The sequence below is a fragment of the Phyllobates terribilis genome, unplaced genomic scaffold (genome assembly GCF_046119375.1).
Source record: "Phyllobates terribilis strain yellow unplaced genomic scaffold, ASM4611937v1 Scaffold_3__8_contigs__length_932513732, whole genome shotgun sequence".
NCBI classification, from domain to species: domain Eukaryota; kingdom Metazoa; phylum Chordata; class Amphibia; order Anura; family Dendrobatidae; genus Phyllobates; species Phyllobates terribilis.
Genome location: NW_027362763.1, coordinates 46527847 through 46549683, shown reverse-complemented (window position 1 = coordinate 46549683; position 21837 = coordinate 46527847). Strand labels below are relative to the sequence as shown.

Sequence of the window (21837 nt, the reverse complement as noted above, 5' to 3'; positions counted from 1 at the left end):
ACTATAATACTGCTCCTATGTACACGAATATAACTACTATAATACTGCCCCCTATGTACAAGAATATAACTACTATAATACTGCCTCTATGTACAAGAATATAACTACTATAATACTGCCCCTATGTACAAGAATATAACTCCTATAATACTGCTCCTGTGTACAAGAATATAACTACTATAATACTGCTCCCTATGTACAAGAATATAACTACTATAATACTGCTCCCTATGTACAAGAATATAACTACTATAATACTGCCCCCTATGTACAAGAATATAACTACTATAATACTGCTCCTATGTGCAAGAATATAATTACTATAATACTGCCCCTATGTACAAGAATATAACTACTATAATACTGCTCCTATGTACAAGAATATAACTACTATAATACTGCTCCTATATACAAGAATATAACTACTATAATACTGCCCCCTATGTACAAGAATATAACTACTATAATACTGCCCCTATCTACAAGAATATAACTACTATAATACTGCCCCTATGTACAAGAATATAACTACTATAATACTGCCCCCTATGTACAAGAATATAACTACTATAATACTGCCCCCTATGTACAAGAATATAACTACTATAATACTCCTCCTATGTACAAGAATATAACTACTATAATACTGCTCCCTGTGTACAAGATTATAACTACTATAATACTGCTCCTATGTGCAAGAATATAACCACTATACTACTGCCCCCTATGTGCAAGAATATAACTACTATAATACTGCCCCCTGTGTACAAGAAAATAACTACGATAATACTGCTCCTATGTACAAGAATATAACTACTATAATACTGCTCCTATGTACAAGAATATAACTACTATAATACTGCCCCCTATGTACAAGAATATAACTACTATAATACTGCCCCTATGTACAAGAATATAACTACTATCATACTGCTCCTATGTACAGGAATATAACTACTATAATACTGCTCCTATGTACAAGTATATAAATACCATAATACTGCCCCCTGTGTACAAGAATATAACTACTATAATATGGCCCCTATGTACAAGAATATAACTACTATAATACTGCTCCTATGTGCAAGAATATAACTACTATAATACTGCCCCCTATGTACAAGAATATAACTACTATAATACTGCTCCTATGTACAAGAATGTAACTACTATAATACTGCCCCCTGTGTACAAGAATATAACTACTATAATACTGCCTCTATGTACAAGAATATAACTACTATAATACTGCCCCTATGTACAAGAATATAACTCCTATAATACTGCTCCTGTGTACAAGAATATAACTACTATAATACTGCTCCTATGTACAAGAATATAACTACTATAATACTTACCCTATGTACAAGAATATAACTACTATAATACTGCTCCTATATGCAAGAATATAACTACTATAATACTGCTCCTATGTACACGAATATAACTACTATAATACTGCCCCCTATGTACAAGAATATAACTACTATAATACTGCCTCTATGTACAAGAATATAACTACTATAATACTGCCCCTATGTACAAGAATATAACTCCTATAATACTGCTCCTGTGTACAAGAATATAACTACTATAATACTGCTCCTTTGTACAAGAATATAACTACTATAATACTTCCCCTATGTACAAGAATATAACTACTATAATACTGCTCCTATATACAAGAATATAACTACTATAGTACTGCTCCTATGTACAAGAATATAACTACTATAATACTGCCCCCTGTGTACAAGAATATAACTCCTATAATACTGCTCCTGTGTACAAGAATATAACTACTATAATACTGCCCCTATGTACAAGAATATATCTACTATAATACTGCCCCTATGTGCAAGAATATAACTACTATAATACTGCCCTTATGTACAAGAATATAACTACTATAATACTGCCCCTATGTACAAGAATATAACTACTATAATACTGCCCCTATGTACAAGAATATAACTACTATAATACTGCTCCCTATGTACAAGAATATAACTACTATAATACTGCCCCTATGTACAAGAATATAACTACTATAATACTGCCCCCTATGTACAAGGATATAACTACTATAATACTGCTCCTATGTACAAGAATATAACTACTATAATACTGCCCCCTATGTACAAGAATATAACTACTATAATACTGCCCCCTATGTACAAGGATATAACTACTATAATACTGTCACCTATGCATAAGAATATAACTACTATAATACTGCCCCTATGTACAAGAATATAACTACTATAATACTGCCCCCTATGTACAAGAATATAACTACTATAATACTGCCCCCTATGTACAAGAATATAACTACTATAATACTGCTCCTATGTACAAGAATATAACTACTATAATACTGCCCCTATGTACAAGAATATAACTACTATAATACTGCTCCTATATACAAGAATATAACTACTATAATACTGCCCCCTATGTACAAGAATATAACTACTATAATACTGCCCCTATGTACAAGAATATAACTGCTATAATACTGCTCCTATGTACAAGAATATAACTACTATAATACTGCTCCTATATACAAGAATATAACTACTATAATACTGCCCCTATCTACAAGAATATAAATACTATAATACTGCCCCTATGTACAAGAATATAACTACTATAATACTGCCTCTATATACAGGAATATAACTACTATAATACTGCCCCTATGTACAAGAATATAACTACTATAATACTGCTCCTATGTACAAGAATATAACTACTATAATACTGCCCCCTATGTACAAGAATATAACTACTATAATACTGCCCCCTATATACAAGAATATAACTACTATAATACTGCTCCTATGTACAAGAATATAACTACTATAATACTGCCCCCTATATACAAGAATATAACTACTATAATACTGCCTCCTATGTACAAGAATATAACTACTATAATACTGCCCCCTATGTACAAGAATATAACTACTATAATACTGCCCCTATGTACAAGAATATAGCTACTATAATACTGCTCCTATGTACAAGAATATAACTGCTATAATACTGCCCCTATGTACAAGAATATAACTACTATAATACTGCCCCTATGTACAAGAAGATACCTACTATAATACTGCCCCCTATGTACAAGAATATAACTACTATAATACTGCTCCTGTGTACAAGAATATAACTACTATAATACTGCCCCTATGTACAAGAATATAACTACTATAATACTGCTCCTATGTACAAGAATATAACTACTATAATACTGCCCCTATGTACAAGAATATGACTACTATAATACTGCCCGCTATGTACAAGAATATAACTACTATAATACTGCTCCTATGTACAAGAATATAACTACTATAATACTGCCCCTATGTACAAGAATATGACTACTATAATACTGCCCCCTATGTACAAGAATATAACTACTATAATACTGCTCCTATGTACAAGAATATAACTACTATAATACTGCCCCTATGTACAAGAATATAACTACTATAATACTGCTCCCTATGTACAAGAATATAACTACTATAATACTGCCCCTATGTACAAGAATATAACTACTATAATACTGCTCCTATGTTCAAGAATATAATTACTATAATACTGCTCCTATATACAAGAATATAACTACTATAATACTGCCCCTATATACAAGAATATAACTACTATAATACTGATCCTATGTACAAGAATGTAACTACTTTAATACTGCCCCTATAGACAAGAATATAACTTCTATAATACCGTTCCTATGTACAAGAATATAACTACTATAAAACTGCTGGAAGCAAAAGGAATCCAGCTTAACCACATATAAGTTTCTCGTGACTTGGTGCAATGACAGCGTCTATGCCTTGTCACAGAAAAGTCTAAATAAAGTGAAGAGAGTCCAGCATCACGATGTCGATGAATTCCTTATTTCCGGTGTGCAGGAGTATAAACACATCAGTGCAGTTTAAAAATCATGATAGTCTAGTAAAAGAAATCCATCCATGCGTTTTAGGTGATTACACCCTTAGTCGTGATCATTATTCCTCTGTTATCTTTCTTATGCGGAATGACTTTGGGTTTTGTGTCGTTGTCCCACGTTCTTCTGAGATTCAGCTCATGGACAGTTCTCCTGACATTTTCTTTTAGAATTTACTGAGAATTTTCATAATTTTTTGGTCCATCAGTGATGGCAGCTGTCCTGTCCCAGATGCCACAAAGCAGCCCAAACCGTGATGGGACCACCACCTCCATGATCATAGATCTATGAGATTTTCAAGCAGTAATGTAGCGTTTTGGCTTGCTCCTTACTATCCTGCCATGCGCAATATTGTTATTCTGTGTCTTTCTGATGGTGGACTCATGGACGCTAACATTATCTAATGTGAGAGAGGCCTTTAGTTGCTTAGAGGTTTCCTTGGGTTCCTTTGTGATCTTGCAGACTATTATACGCCTTTCTCTTGGGAATGATCCTTGTGACTCGTCCACTCCTTGGGAGGGTTATAATGGTCTTGAATTTCCTCCATTTGTACACAATCCGTCTGACTGGGAATTGATGAAATCCAAAACTCTTTTAGAGATAGTTTTGTAACCTTTCCAGCCTGATGAGCATCAACATCTATTCTTCTGAAGTCTTCGGAAATCTCCTTTCTTCTTGCCATGAAACTTCCACAAATGTGTTGTGAAGATCTGACTTTGACAGATCTCTTTTCTTTAAATAAAACAGGTCGCCCACTCACACCTGATTGTCTTCCTATTGAGCGAAAACACTTTAATTTCACCTTCAAATTATCTGCAAATACCAAAGGGTCACATATTTCTGCCACTAACAGACGTGTGATAAAAAAATGACAAAGTTTAATATTTTTGACTTATTTGTTTGATATGGTTCTTTATCTACTTGTAGGATTTGTGTGAAAATCTGATGTAGTTTTAGGTCAAATTAAAGCAGAAATATGGAAAATTCTGAAGGGTTCACAAACTTTCCAGCACCACAGTGCAGTAACATACGGTAAGCACCACATAGCTGTCCCCTATGGCAGTAATATGACATTGGCGACTGTTACAGATCTCTTTAGCCGGTGTTGTCTCGTTTATTATTTTGATATTTTTATGATATTTTTTACGTTGTTTCTTTTTTCTTTGTTTCACGGCTCCATCGCGTTTCACAGGGAAATCAGTAAAATATTTGGCACGTTTCGGCTGTGAATAAATCCACATGAAACTTATTTTAGTGCCTTCGTGGGAAGTAAAATCGCTTGTGGGACCTCATGTACGGGGGGGGGGGGGGACAGCGAACCTGAGTTAACCCTCTGTATACTGAGCCGTTTTGCACTCCGGGACAAGTAACCGTTTCAGAGAATGAATCATTGCTTCTTGTAAGATGAATCAATGTTTGTCAACAGCCCGGGGAAATCCTCGCCTGTCACCGGTCTTATCCGGCATTGCGGAACTTCACAGTGTACCCTGCTGTGTTACTCCACAGTGCACGGCGGGTGTATACAGCAGGTTATTATCGGCTGTCAACTCAGGGGTTCACTCTCAGAAATATACACTCAGGGTTTCTTCATTTTTAGCATTTCTGCATCCTGAGTGATGTCATCCTGGCTTCAGTGAAATCCATGTTCAGTTGCCCTTTTTAGGGCTTCTTTCACCAGTGCACTATTTTTTTTAGTTTTAATCAGTGCACCTGGTTCTCCCTTAGTGCCTCTGCGCCTTTTAGTGTCTCTCACCCCTTTAGTGTCTCTGCTCCCTTTAGTGTCTCTGCCTCCTTTATTGTCTCTTCTCCCTTTAGTGTCTCTGCCCCCTTTACTGTAAAGGGTACCTTTCAGCAAATTTTTCATGTTGAACTGGACACATGACGTAATAGTGGCTGCAGAGCAGAATAAAACATTTTTTTTGGTTTTCTTCTGATTTCATCTCTCCCTTGCGGAGATATTAGCAATCAAAATATTTGGCACTTAAACAGTTAAGTGGGCGTTGCCAGAGAGATTTAACTGAGGGGTGTGTATTTCTCCCTCTTTCTGACACTGACCAATCATACGGAAGCAACAACACATTAAGGAAAGAAGAACACGCCCCCCACTAACATGCTGGTGCACAGCAGACCTGAGTGTGATTAATTGACAACACTTTCAGCTTTCATCGCCAGCAGTCAGTGTGAGGCAGAATAACACATTTTTGTTATTTTGTTGTATTTTCTTACAAGTTCACCTCTCCTGAGACACTACCAATACATCAGAATATACCCTGTGCATCTACCCATTTAATAACTAAGCGCCCGGACTTCTCTTAGGTATAAAACTCTCTGGGTCCGATACATCAAGACCAGTATTGCACAATTTAGGCTTAGATACAGCAGCTCAGCAGAAATGATTATGCGTGATAGACATAGAAGCACAGTTGTGCAGACAGGATCATGTATGATAGGTTTCGATGCCTTGCCTATGTGCGGGGCTGAGCATCTATCCATTTCTTGCAGTCACGTCTCCTCCGCTACAACATTCGGTTCTTTTTCTGCATTCGCTCAATGACTGAAGACATATGGCTTCTCGTTATCATGGGGATGAGACACATCCTCGGGTATAAGTTGTCCTATTCTCATTCCTAATGATAAGATTAGCACTGGCGAGAGTGCTGCCCAATTCATAGGGTCACACCAGACTAAGGAAAAACATGGAGGAAGGGAGCAGCACTACCAAAATCCCAAAATGAGACAGTGATCCACAATCCTTATTATTCATAGCTAGGAGGGAAATGTGATTGGTCCAAGGTGAGATGTCCATTAATAGCTGCCTCCCTTCCATGTAACTCATTGTCCGCTACCTGATGTCTAATCCATCTCTAGCAGCAGTGATACAGAATTTAGTTAAAGGAAGTGGGAGTAGGTCCAATTTTTGCTGCAGAAAGTTGGGGCGGGTCTATTCTCTAAAGAAAATGGAAGCGGATCTATTCTTTACAGAAAGTGGAGGTGGGTCTATTCTCTACAGAAGGTGGAGGTGGGTCTATTCTCTACAGAAGGTGGAGGTGGGTCTATTCTCTACAGAAGGTGGAGGTGGGTCTATCCTCTACAGAAAGTGGAGGTGGGTCTATTCTCTACAGAAAGTGGAGGTGGGTCTATTCTCTACAGAAGGTGCAGGTGGGTCTATTCTCTACAGAAGGTGCAGGTGGGTCTATTCTCTACAGAAGGTGGAGGTGGGTCTATCCTCTACAGAAGGTGGAGTTGGGTCTATCCTCTACAGAAAGTGGACGTGGGTCTATTCTCTACAGAAGGTGGAGGTGGGTCTATTCTCTACAGAAGGTGGAGGTGGGTCTATTCTCTACAGAAAGTGGAGGTGGGTCTATTCTCTACAGAAGGTGCAGGTGGGTCTATTCTCTACAGAAGGTGCAGGTGGGTCTATTCTCTACAGAAGGTGGAGGTGGGTCTATCCTCTACAGAAGGTGGAGTTGGGTCTATCCTCTACAGAAAGTGGAGGTGGGTCTATTCTCTACAGAAAGTGGAGGTGGGTCTATTCTCTACAGAAGGTGCAGGTGGGTCTATTCTCTACAGAAAGTGGAGGTGGGTCTATTCTCTACAGAAAGTGGAGGTGGGTCTATTCTCTACAGAAGGTGGAGGTGGGTCTATTCTCTACAGAATGTGGAGGTGGGTCTATTCTCTACAGAAGGTGCAGGTGGGTCTATTCTCTACAGAATGTGGAGGTGGGTCTATTCTCTACAGAAGGTGGAGGTGGGTCTATTCTCTACAGAAAGTGGAGGTGGTTCTATTCTCTACAGAAGGTGCAGGTGGGTCTATTCTCTACAGAAAGTGGAGGTGGGTCTATTCTCTACAGAAGGTGGAGGTGGGTCTATTCTCTACAGAAAGTGGAGCTGGTTCTATTCTCTACAGAAGGTGGAGGTGGGTCTATTCTCTGCAGAAGGTGGAGGTGGGTCTATTCTCTACAGAAGGTGCAGGTGGGTCTATTCTCTACAGAAGGTGGAGGTGGGTCTATTCTCTACAGAAAGTGGAGGTGGGTCTATTCTCTACAGAAGGTGGAGGTGGGTCTATTCTCTACAGAAGGTGCAGGTGGGTCTATTCTCTACAGAAAGTGGAGGTGGGTCTATTCTCTACAGAAGGTGGAGGTGGGTCTATTCTCTACAGAATGTGGAGGTGGGTCTATTCTCTACAGAAGGTGCAGGTGGGTCTATTCTCTACAGAAAGTGGAGGTGGGTCTATTCTCTACAGAATGTGGAGGTGGGTCTATTCTCTACAGAAGGTGGAGGTGGGTCTATTCTCTACAGAAGGTGGAGGTGGGTATATTCTCAACAGAAAGTGGACGTGGGTCTATTCTCTACAGAAGGTGGAGGTGGGTCTATTCTCTGCAGAAGGTGGAGGTGGGTATATTCTCAACAGAAGGTGGAGGTGGGTCTATTCTCTACAGAAGGTGCAGGTGGGTCTATTCTCTACAGAAAGTGGAGGTGGGTCTATTCTCTACAGAAAGTGGAGGTGGGTCTATTCTCTACAGAAAGTGGAGGTGGGTCTATTCTCTACAGAAGGTGGAGGTGGGTCTATTCTCTACAGAAGGTGCAGGTAGGTCTATTCTCTACAGAAAATGGAGGTGGTTCTATTCTCTACAGAAGGTGGAGGCGGGTCTATTCTCTGCAGAAGGTGGAGGCGGGTCTATTCTCTACAGAATGTGGAGGCGGGTCTATTCTCTACAGAAGGTGCAGGCGGGTCTATCCTCTACAGAAAGTGGAGGTGGGTCTATTCTCTACAGAAAGTGGAGGTGGGTCTATTCTCTACAGAAGGTGGAGGTGGGTCTATTCTCTACAGAAGGTGCAGATGGGTCTATTCTCTACAGAAAGTGGAGGTGGGTCTATTCTCTACAGAAGGTGGAGGTGGGTCTATTCTCTACAGAATGTGGAGGTGGGTCTATTCTCTACAGAAGGTGCAGGTGGGTCTATTCTCTACAGAAAGTGGAGGTGGTTCTATTCTCTACAGAAGGTGGAGGTGGGTCAATTCTCTACAGAATGTGGAGGTGGGTCTATTCTCTACAGAAGGTGGAGGTGGGTCTATTCTCTGCAGAAGGTGCAGGTGGGTCTATTCTCTACAGAAGGTGGAGGTGGGTCTATTCTCTACAGAAAGTGGAGGTGGGTCTATTCTCTACAGAAAGTGGAGGTGGGTCTATTCTCTACAGAAGGTGGAGGTGGGTCTATTCTCTACAGAAGGTGCAGGTAGGTCTATTCTCTACAGAAAGTGGAGGTGGTTCTATTCTCTACAGAAGGTGGAGGCGGGTCTATTCTCTGCAGAAGGTGGAGGTGGGTCTATTCTCTACAGAAGGTGGACGTGGGTCTATTCTCTACAGAAGGTGGACGTGGGTCTATTCTCAACAGAAAGTGGACGTGGGTCTATTCTCTACAGAAGGTGGAGGTGGGTCTATTCTCTACAGAAGGTGGAGGTGGGTCTATTCTCTACAGAAGGTGGAGGTGGGTCTATTCTCTACACAAAGTGGAGGTGGGTCTATTCTCTACAGAAGGTGGAGGTGGGTCTATTCTCTGCAGAAAGTGGAGGTGGGTCTATTCTCAACAGAAAGTGGAGGTGGGTCTATTCTCTACAGAAGGTGGAGGTGGGTCTATTCTCTACAGAAGGTGGAGGTGGGTCTATTCTCTACAGAAAGTGGAGGTGGGTCTATTCTCTACAGAAGGTGGAGGTGGGTCTATTCTCTACAGAATGTGGAGGTGGGTCTATTCTCTACAGAAAGTGGAGGTGGGTCTATTCTCTACAGAAGGTGGAGGTGGGTCTATTCTCTACAGAAAGTGGAGGTGGGTCTATTCTCTACAGAAAGTGGAGGTGGGTCTATTTTCTATAGAAGGTGGAGGTGGGTCTATTCTCTACAGAAAGTGGAGGTGGGTCTATTCTCTACAGAAGGTGGAGGTGGGTCTATTCTCTACAGAAGGTGCAGGTGGGTCTATTCTCTACAGAAAGTGGAGGTGGGTCTATTCTCTACAGAAGGTGGAGGTGGGTCTATTCTCTACAGAAAGTGGAGGTGGGTCTATTTTCTAGAGAAGGTGGAGGTGGGTCTATTTTCTAGAGAAGGTGGAGGCGGGTCTATTCTCTACAGAAGGTGGAGGCGGGTCTATTCTCTACAGAAGGTGGAGGTGGGTCTATTCTCTACAGAAGGTGGAGGTGGGTCTATTCTCTACAGAAGGTGGAGGTGGGTCTATTTTCTATAGAAGGTGGAGGTGGGTCTATTTTTTAGAGAAGGTGGAGGTGGGTCTATCTTTCTCTGCAGGAAGTATAACATTAGTATATGCAAACAATCAGTCATACATTCTGTAGTTTCAATTGTGCTGATTTAGGTTTTTTCTAACTCAGGATCCTGTTTTAAAAATGCAATAAAAAGTGGTCGCAATATCATATGTATGTAAAACAGTATCAATAGATACAACCACAAGACCAAGTCATCACACAGCTCCATCTACGGATTTTTTTTTTTTTTAATTTTAAAACTTCTGGGTTCTAGGATTTAATGAAACAAAGCAATATTTATTTTTCACAAACTTATTTTTACCATTAAAATAAAAGAAAAAGAACTTTGGTGTCTCCATAATCGTACTGAGCTGGAGAATCCTACCGCCAGGTGATTTTTTAACTGCTCAATAAACGTCATAAAAACAAAACCCAATTTTGCAATTTTTTTTTTCACTATTTTGCTCCACTTAGAATTTTTCAGTATTAAAAAGAACAATACTACAACTCATCCCTGGAGGATGGAGCTCTCATACCGCAAAGGAGGTGGAAAAATATCAAAGTTCTGACTCTTGGAAGAAGAAGGGAAGAGCAGAAATGAAAACTGGGCGTGTCGAGAAGAGGTTTCTAGTCCTGTGCGGTACCGGGACTGACAATGGTGTTGGGAAATGGATTACTGGGTCGGAAGTGACTCTTGCTCCATTGATGATGATGATGATGATGGAGGGGGCAATACTTTTCGGTGCTGGTTTTGCCTTCATGCATCTCATTTCCTCTATATAGAAGCCCTCTTGACTCCCGCTTGCTGCCTCTGGGTAATTAGCGGGTCAGACAGCTGCTACCAGGGACAATTATTTCTATTTGTGGTCCTTTTGCTTTGTGATCTCCCCCATTAAAGCCGCGCACGACATTTGTGTTTCCACCTACACAAACCGAGAAGCAGCGTTCCTGCTGTGCACATCACGAGAGGAGAGGATTAATGCCGTCCTAGAGCAGATAAACTGCACGATGGGGCTGAAAACAACCCAAAATGCTGGAAGGGAAGACTGGGGAGACTGGTGACACTAGATGTTGGGCATCGCCCTGTCCCCTCGCAGGTGGCACCTCCTGGCGTTGCTTGATTGTCGTTTCTACATCTTATGGCTCAGTCTTGGATTTCTAGCGTTAACTTCCAATTCTGCCTGCAGGATGTAGGGATTTTGCGGGGATCTGCTTTTCAGCATCTCCAAGATCCTCAGATTGAAGGGTCCGTGTCACTCATTACTGAATACCTTACCTGCGTATCGTAGTAATACAAATTAATTACCAATTCTGGAGCATCTATTTGTCTTTTTGTGCATATTGTGCATACTACTTTTATGTCATAATATCTCAACACAGCTCAAGAGAAAATAACCTCAGTTTATAAAGTAACATATGCTTCAGAGGATTGAAAGATGCCATTTTTATTAAAGATATATACATAAAAAATAACATTGTTGAGAGAGACACAGAGACCTCACATCCAGCCTATATTACTGGGAGAGACACAGACCTCACATCCAGCCTATATTACTGGAGAGACAGACAGACCTCACATCCAGTCTATATTACTGGGAGAAACAAACAGACCTCACATACAGCCTATATTACTGGGAGAGACACACAGACCTCACATCCAGCCTGTATTACTGGGAGAGACACACAGAGCTCACATCCAGCCTATATTACTCAGAGAGACACACAGAGCTCACATCCAGACTATATTACTGGGAGAGACACACAGACCTCACATCCAGCCTATATTACTGGGAGAGACACACAGACCTCACATCCAGCCTATATTACTGGGAGAGACACACAGTCCTCACATCCAGCCTATATTACTGGGAGACACACAGACCTCACATCCAGCCTATATTACTGGAGAGACACACAGACCTCACATCCAGCCTATATTACTGGAGAGAAACACAGACCTCACATCCAGCCTATATTACTGGGAGAGACACACAGACCTCACATCCAGCCTATATTACTGAGAGAGACACACAGAGTTCACATCCAGCCTATATTACTGGGAGAGGTACACAGACCTCACATCCAGCCTATATTACTAGGAGAGACACACAGACCTCACATCCAGCCTATATTACTGGGAGAGACACACAGACCTCACATCCAGCCTATATTACTGGGAGAGATACACAGTCCTCACATCCAGCATATATTACTGGGAGAGACAGAAACCTCACATCCAGCTTATATTACTGAGAGAGACAGACAGACCTCAAATCCAGCCTATATTACTGGGGAGACACACAGATCTTACATCCAGCCTATATTACTAGGAGACACACATCAGCCTATATTACTGGGAGGGACACACAGAGCTCAAATCCAGCCTATATTACTGGGAGAGACACACAGATCTCACATCCTGCCTATATTACTGGGAGAGACACACAAATCTCACATCCAGCCTATATTACTGGGAGAGACACACAGACCTCACATCCAGCCTATATTACTAAGAGAGACACATAGACCTCACATCTAGCCTATATTACTGGGAGAGACAACCAGACCTCACATCCAGCCTATATTACTGGGAGAGACACACAGAGCTTACATCCAGCCTATATTACTGGGAGAGACACACAGACCTCACATCCAGCCTATATTTCTGGGAGAGACACACAGACCTCACATCCAGACTATATTACTAGGAGAGACCCCCAGACCTCACATCCAGCCTATATTACTGGGAGAGGCACACAGACCTCACATCCAACCTATATTACTGGGAGAGACACACAGACCTCACATCCAGCCTATATTACTGGGAGAGACACACATACCTCACATCCAGCCTATATTACTGGGAGAGACACACAGACCTCACATCAAACCTATATTACTGGGAGAGACATACAGACCTCACATCCAACCTATATTACTGGGAGAGACACACAGACCTCACATCCAACCTATATTACTGGGAGAGACACACAGACCTCACATGCAGCCTATATTAATGGGAGAGACACATAGACCTCACATCCAGCCTATATTACTAGGAGAGACACCCAGACCTCTCATCCAGCCTATATTACTGGGAGAGACACACAGACCTCACATCCGGCCTATATTACTGGGAGAGACACACAGACCACACATCCAGCCTATATTACTAAGAGAGACACATAGACCTCACATCTAGCCTATATTACTGGGAGAGACAACCAGACCTCACATCCAGCCTATATTACTGGGAGAGACACACAGAGCTTACATCCAGCCTATATTACTGGGAGAGACACACAGACCTCACATCCAGCCTATATTAATGGGAGAGACACACAGATCTCACATCCAGCCTATATTACTAGGAGAGACCCCCAGACCTCACATCCAGCCTATATTACTGGGAGAGACACACAGACCTCACATCCAACCTATATTACTGGGAGAGACACACAGACCTCACATCCAGCCTATATTACTGGGAGAGACACACATACCTCACATCCAGCCTATATTACTGGGAGAGACACACAGACCTCACATCCAACCTATATTACTGGGAGAGACATACAGACCTCACATCCAACCTATATTACTGGGAGAGACACACAGACCTCACATGCAGCCTATATTAATGGGAGAGACACATAGACCTCACATCCAGCCTATATTACTAGGAGAGACACCCAGACCTCTCATCCAGCCTATATTACTGGGAGAGACACACAGACCTCACATCCGGCCTATATTACTGGGAGAGACACACAGACCACACATCCAGCCTATATTACTGGGAGAGACACGCAGACCTCACATCCAGCCTATATTACTGGGAGAGACACACAAACCACACATCCAGCCTATATTACTGGGAGAGACACCCAGATCTCACATCCAGACTATATTACTGTGAGAGACACACAGACCTCACATCTAGCCTATATTACTTGGAGAGACACAGACCTCACATCAAGACTATATTACTGGGAGAGACACACAGACCACACATCCAGCCTATATTACTAGGAGAGACACACAGACCTCACATCCAGCCTATATTACTGGGAGAGACACACAAACCACACATCCAGCCTATATTACTGGGAGAGACACCCAGATCTCACATCCAGACTATATTACTGTGAGAGACACACAGACCTCACATCTAGCCTATATTACTAGGAGAGACACAGACCTCACATCCAGACTATATTACTGGGAGAGACACACAAACTATACATACTGCCTGTATTACTGGGAGACACACACAGATCTCACATCCAGCCTATATTAATGGGAGAGACACACAGACCTCACATCCAGCCTATATTACTGGGAGAGAGAAACAGACCTCACATCCAGCCTATATTACTAGGAGAGACCCCCAGACCTCACATCCAGCCTATATGACTAGGAGAGACACCCAGACCTCTCATCCAGACTATATTACTGGGAGAGACACACAGACCTCACATCTGGCCTATATTACTGGGAGAGACACACAGACCACACATCCAGCCTATATTACTGGGAGAGACACACAGACCTCACATCCAGACTATATTACTGGGAGAGACACACAGACCTCACATCCAGACTATATTACTGGGAGAGACACACAGAGCTCACATCCAGCCTATATTACTGGGAGAGACACACAGACCTCACATCCAGCCTATATTACTGGGAGAGACACACAGACCTCACATCCAGTCTATATTACTGGGAGAGACACACAGACCTCACATCCAGCCTATATTACTGGGAGAGACACACAGACCTCACATCCAGCCTATATTACTGGGAGAGACACACAGACCTCACATCCAGCCTATATTACTGGGAGAGACACACAGACCTCACATCCAGCCTATATTACTGGGAGAGACACACAGACCTCACATCCAGTCTATATTACTGGGAGAGACACACAGACCTCACATCCAGCCTATATTACTGGGAGAGACACACAGACCTCACATCCAGCCTATATTACTGGGAGAGACACACAGACCTCACATCCAGCCTATATTACTGGGAGAGACACACAGACCTCACATCCAGCCTATATTACTGGGAGAGACACACAGACCTCACATCCAGCCTATATTACTGGAGAGACACACAGACCTCACATCCAGCCTATATTACTGGGAGAGATACACAGACCTCACATCCAGCCTATATTACTGGGAGAGACACACAGACCTCACATCCAGCCTATATTACGGGGAGAGACACACAGACCTCACATCCAGACTATATTATTGGGAGAGACACACAGACCTCACATCCAGCCTATATTACTGGGAGAGACACACAGACCTCACATCCAGCCTATATTACTGGGAGAGACACACCGACCTCACATCCAGCCTATATTACTGGGAGAGACACACAGACCTCACATCCAGACTATATTACTGGAGAGACACACAGAGCTCACATCCAGTCTATATTACTGGGTGAGACACACAGACCTCACATCCAGCCTATATTACTGGGAGAGACACACAGACCTCACATCCAGCCTATATTACTGGGAGAGACACACAGACCTCACATCCAGCCTATATTACTGGGAGAGACACACAGACCTCACATTGTGCGTTTCAGTGCTCGATCAACACTAGTAAAGACCATAAAAATTAGCACTAAATAAAAAGCCCATATCTCTGGAACCGTATGGGGGATTTAACAATAAAAAATATAAAAAAACAACAAAAAAATTAGCAACTCATGGGAACAGTGCGAATAAAAGAAGAGCAGCAGCTGGTTACTTTTGACCTGGTGACAGGTCCTCTGGGGGGTGCACAAATGTGAGAATTGGGACAGTTTTTATTCATCATCACTTGATCAGGAAATGTCAGCAGAAAGCAGAATAATTGCTATAAATGTATCGAGCGCGACATGTTGGCTTCTTGGTCTGAGCAGATCGTTATAATTTAGACCGGATTCTGCTATTCAATGGCGCAGATGGCGACAAGTTCTGCCTGTAATCTTGGCAGCGACTGGCGGCATTGAGAGGCACAAATCAATCATTCTGCCACTTGTCAACCCTCGGCGTCGTGATATATTTTCCTGGATAAAACATTTAAAGGAGCCACAAGTTTAAAGCATCTCTCCACTTCATGTACAGTCACATATATGATGCGATGCGAGAACTACAGCTCCTGCGCTGACTGGAAGTACTTTGAGAAGAAGAGGGTAACGATATCTAGGTCTTTGCTTGCTGTCAGCGAGAATATAATAGACCGTAAGAACCAAAGTTACTTTGTAACACTTCCAATGTAACGTTCGGAGGCTGCCGACTCTTGCTCACATCATTGGACAGGACTCATTTCAGTGTAGTAGAGATTTTTGGAAGGGGCAATGTGCCTGTCTGAGCTGGGTAAGATACAGGCCATCTTACTGATAGAGACAATCAAACCTCATATCCAGCCTATATTACTGATAGTGACAATCAAATCTCACATCCAATCTATATTAATGGGAGAGACACACAGATCTCACATCCAGCCTATATTACTGGGAGAAACACACAGTCCTCACATCCAGCCTATATTACTGACGGAGACACACAGACCTCACATCCAGCCTATATTACTGGGAGAAAGACACAGACCTCACATCCAGCCTATATTACTGGGAGAAACACACAGACCTCACATCCAATCTATATTACTGGAAGAGACACAGACCTCATATCCAGCCTATATTACTGGGAGAAACATACAGACCTCACATTCAGCCTATATTACTGGGAGAAACACACATACCTCACATCCAGCCTATATTACTGGGAGAGACACACAGACCTCACATCCAGCCTATATTACTGGGAGAAACATACAGACCTCACATTCAGCCTATATTACTGGGAGAAATACACAAACCTCACATCCAGCCTATATTACTGGGAGAAACACACAGACCTCATATCTAATCTATATTAGTGGGAGAGACACACAGAGCTCACATCCAACCTATATTACTGGGAGAAACACACAGACCTTATATCCAGACTATATTACTGGGACTGACACAGACCTCACATTCAGCCTACATTACTAGGAGAGACACACATAGACCTCACATCCAGCCTATATTACTGGGAGAAACACACAGACCTCATATACAGACTATATTACTGGGACTGACACAGACCTCACATTCAGCCTACATTACTAGGAGAGACACACTTATATCTCATATCTAGCCTATATTACTGGGAGAAACACACAGACCTCACATCCAGCCTATATTACTGGGACTGACACAGACCTCACATCCAGCCTACATTACTAGGAGAGACACACATATATCTCATAACCAGCCTATATTACTGGGAGAAATACACAATTCTCACATCCAGCCTATATTACTGGGAGAAACTCACAGATCTCACATCCAATCTATGTTAGTGGGAGAGACACACAGAGCTCACATCCAGCCTATATTACTAAGAGAGACACACAGACCTCACATCCAGCCTATATTACTGGGAGAAACACACAGACCTCACATCCAGCCTATATTACCAGTAGAGACACACAGACCTCACATCCAGCCTATATTACTAAGAGAGACACACAGACCTCACATCCAGCCTTTATTACTGGAGAGACACACAGACCTCACATCCAGCCTATATTACTGGGAGAAACACACAGACCTCACATCCAGACTATATTACTGGAAGAGACACACAGACCTCACATCCAGCCTATATTACAGGGAGAAACACACAGATCTCACATCCAGCCTATAGTACTGGGAGAGACAGACAGATCCCACATCCAGCCTATATTACTGATAAAGTCTATCAAATCTCACATTCAGCCTATATTACTGGGAGAGACACACAGACCTCACATACTGCCTATATAACTGGAGAGACACACAGATCTCACATCCAGCCTATATTACTGGGAGAGACACACAGACCTCACATCCAGCCTATATTACTGGGATAGACACACAAACCTCACATACAGCGAATATTACTGATAGAGACAATCAAATCTCACATCCAACCTATATTAGTAGCAGAAACACAAATCCTCGGGACCTTAATAGAACATTTCCATTCACTGACAGCAATGGAACTGTTCTGCCTTTCAGAGCCTGTGAAATTGTCCTGATTACTCCAGCTAACACAGATGCAGCGCTTGTTACAGTGTATCAGGCTACTGTATACTGTACATAAGTGCTCCACTGTATGACTGGAGCACTTATGTCAGCGCGGTGTGTTCAAGACTTGAATCAAGTGATTTCCAATCACTGACAGCAATTTCGGTGTTTTTTTTTTCCCCAAAACAAGATTAAAAGCAACAAATTGCAACAGTTTCAAAAGTTTTTTTTTTCAACTTTGTATTATTATTTATGCTGTCATGTTCTAATTGTTAGGACTATAGATAAAGCCGCCCTATTGTGCTCCTCCACCATGGAGACTGGCTGTGGGCCCTGTAGTGTAGGTGACTGTGGGCTGCGGAGAGGCGCTCACTCGCTGTTAGTTACTTGGAAAGGCGTCCATGACTGAATCATATTATCTGTGATTGTGAACAGGATCGGGGATAACGAGCTCGAAATATCCAGTGACTCATTCACTTCAGGGACTTTTACACCTGGTAGCAGCAGAACAAAAACATTACAAGGTCCTCGATAATAAAGAGAAGTCGTATTATATACAGCGCAGCGGGAGACTGACAACGACTGATAAAGACCGGAAAACACCGACAATATCACAGGTGAATTAGAAGAAGCGTCAATATGTGCAGGATGGGGCTGTATACCACCAGAGCCCGAAATCATACCAGGACAGCAGAATAGTGAGCGCAGCTCTGGAGTATAATACAGGATGTAACTCAGGATCAGTAATGTAATGTATTTAGCAGAATAGTGAGTGCAGCTCTGGAGTATAATACAGGATGTAACTCAGGATCAGTAATGTAATGTATTTACACAGTGACTGCACCAGCAGAATAGTGAGTGCAGCTCTGGAGTATAATACAGGATGTAACTCAGGATCAGTAATGTAATGTATGTACACAGTGACTGCACCAGCAGAATAGTGAGTGCAGCTCTGGAGTATAATACAGGATGTAACTCAGGATCAGTAATGTAATGTATGTACACAGTGACTGCACCAGCAGAATAGTGAGTGCAGCTCTGGAGTATAATACAGGATGTAACTCAGGATCAGTAATGTAATGTATGTACACAGTGACTGCACCAGCAGAATAGTGAGTGCAGCTCTGGGGTATAATACAGGATGTAACTCAGGATCAGGAATGTAATGTATGTACACAGTGACTGCACCAGCAGAATAGTGAGTGCAGCTCTGGAGTATAATACAGGATGTAACTCAGGATCAGTAATGTAATGTATGTACACAGTGACTGCACCAGCAGAATAGTGAGTGCAGCTCTGGAGTATAATACAGGATGTAACTCAGGATCAGTAATGTAATGTATGTACACAGTGACTGCACCAGCAGAATAGTGAGTGCAGCTCTGGAGTATAATACAGGATGCAACTCAGGATCAGTAATGTAATGTATGTACACAGTGACTGCACCAGCAGAATAGTGAGTGCAGCTCTGGAGTATAATACAGGATGTAACTCAGGATCAGTAATGTAATGTATGTACACAGTGACCTCACCAGCAGAATAGTGAGCGCAGCTCTGGAGTATAATACAGGATGTAACTCAGGATCAGTAATGTAATGTATGTACACAGTGACTGCACCAGCAGAATAGTGAGTGCAGCTCTGGAGTATAATACAGGATGTAACTCAGGATCAGTATAGGATCAGTAATGTAATGTATGTACACAGTGACCGCACCAGCAGAATAGTGAGTGCAGCTCTGGAGTATAATACAGGATGTAACTCAGGATCAGTAATGTAATGTATGTACACAGTGACCGCACCAGCAGAATAGTGAGTGCAGCTCTGGAGTATAATACAGGATGTAACTCAGGATCAGTAATGGAATGTATGTACAGAGTGACTGCACCAGCAGAATAGTGAGTGCAGCTCTGGAGTATAATACAGGATGTAACTCAGGATCAGTAATGTAATGTATGTACACAGTGACTGCACCAGCAGAATAGTGAGTGCAGCTCTGGAGTATAATACAGGATGCAACTCAGGATCAGTAATGTAATGTATGTACACAGTGACCGCACCAGCAGAATAGTGAGTGCAGCTCTGGAGTATAATACAGGATGTAACTCAGGATCAGTAATGGAATGTATGTACAGAGTGACTGCACCAACAGAATAGTGAGTGCAGCTCTGGAGTATAATACAGGATGCAACTCAGGATCAGTAATGTAAAGTATGTACACAGTGACCGCACCAGCAGAATAGTGAGTGCAGCTCTGGAGTATAATACAGGATGTAACTCAGGATCAGTAATGTAATGTATGTACACAGTCAGTGCACCAGCAGAATAGTGAGTGCAGCTCTGGAGTATAATACAGGATGCAACTCGGGATCAGTAATGTAATGTATGTACACAGTGACTGCAGCAGCAGAATAGTGAGTGCAGCTCTGGAGTATAATACAGGAGGTAAATCAGGATCAATAATGTAATGTATGTACACAGTGAGTGCACCAGCAGAATAGTGAGTGCAGCTCTGGAGTATAATACAGGATGTAACTTGGGATCAGTAATGTAATGTATGTACACAGTGACTGCACTAGCAGAATAGTGAGTGCAGCTCTGGAGGATAATACAGGAGGTAACTCAGGATCAGTAATGTAATGTATGTACACAGTGACCGCACCAGCAGAATAGTGAGTGCAGCTCTGGAGTATAATACAGGATGCAACTCAGGATCAGTAATGTAATGTATGTATACAGTGACCGCACCAGCAGTATAGTGAGTGCAGCTCTGGAATATAATACAGGATGTAACTCAGGATCAGTAATGTAATGTATGTACACAGTGACTGCACCAGCAGAATAGTGAGTGCAGCTCTGGAGTATAATACAGGATGTAACTCAGGATCAGTAATGTAATGTATGTACACAGTGACTGCACCAGCAGAATAGTGAGTGCAGCTCTGGAGTATAATACAGGATGTAACTCAGGATCAGTAATGTATGTACACAGTGACTGCACCAGCAGAATAGTGAGTGCAGCTCTGGAGTATAATACAGGATGTAACTCAGGATCAGTAATGTAATGTATGTACACAGTGACCTCACCAGCAGAATAGTGAGCGCAGCTCTGGAGTATAATACAGGATGTAACTCAGGATCAGTAATGTAATGTATGTACACAGTGACTGCACCAGCAGAATAGTGAGTGCAGCTCTGGAGTATAATACAGGATGTAACTCAGGATCAGTAATGTAATGTATGTACACAGTGACCTCACCAGCAGAATAGTGAGCGCAGCTCTGGAGTATAATACAGGATGTAACTCAGGATCAGTAATGTAATGTATGTACACAGTGACCGCACCAGCAGAATAGTGAGTGCAGCTCTGGAGTATAATACAGGATGTAACTCAGGATCAGTAATGGAATGTATGTACAGAGTGACTGCACCAGCAGAATAGTGAGTGCAGCTCTGGAGTATAATACAGGATGCAAC

The 21837-nt window shown here is 42.1% G+C and overlaps 1 protein-coding gene across 7 annotated transcripts in view; it reads left to right on the top strand.

Moving 5' to 3' along the window:
* The window catches only part of PTK2B (protein tyrosine kinase 2 beta), a 288178-nt gene that overhangs the window by 89175 nt on the left and 177166 nt on the right, over positions 1-21837 (top strand). The window contains exon 2 of one of the 7 annotated variants that reach the window (XM_073673842.1): positions 18797-18978. The exons of the other annotated variants lie outside the window; for them this stretch is intronic. The gene's annotated coding sequence lies outside the window, so the exon portion shown is untranslated. The remainder of the gene's footprint in view (positions 1-18796; positions 18979-21837) is intronic. 7 annotated transcript variants of the gene reach the window in all.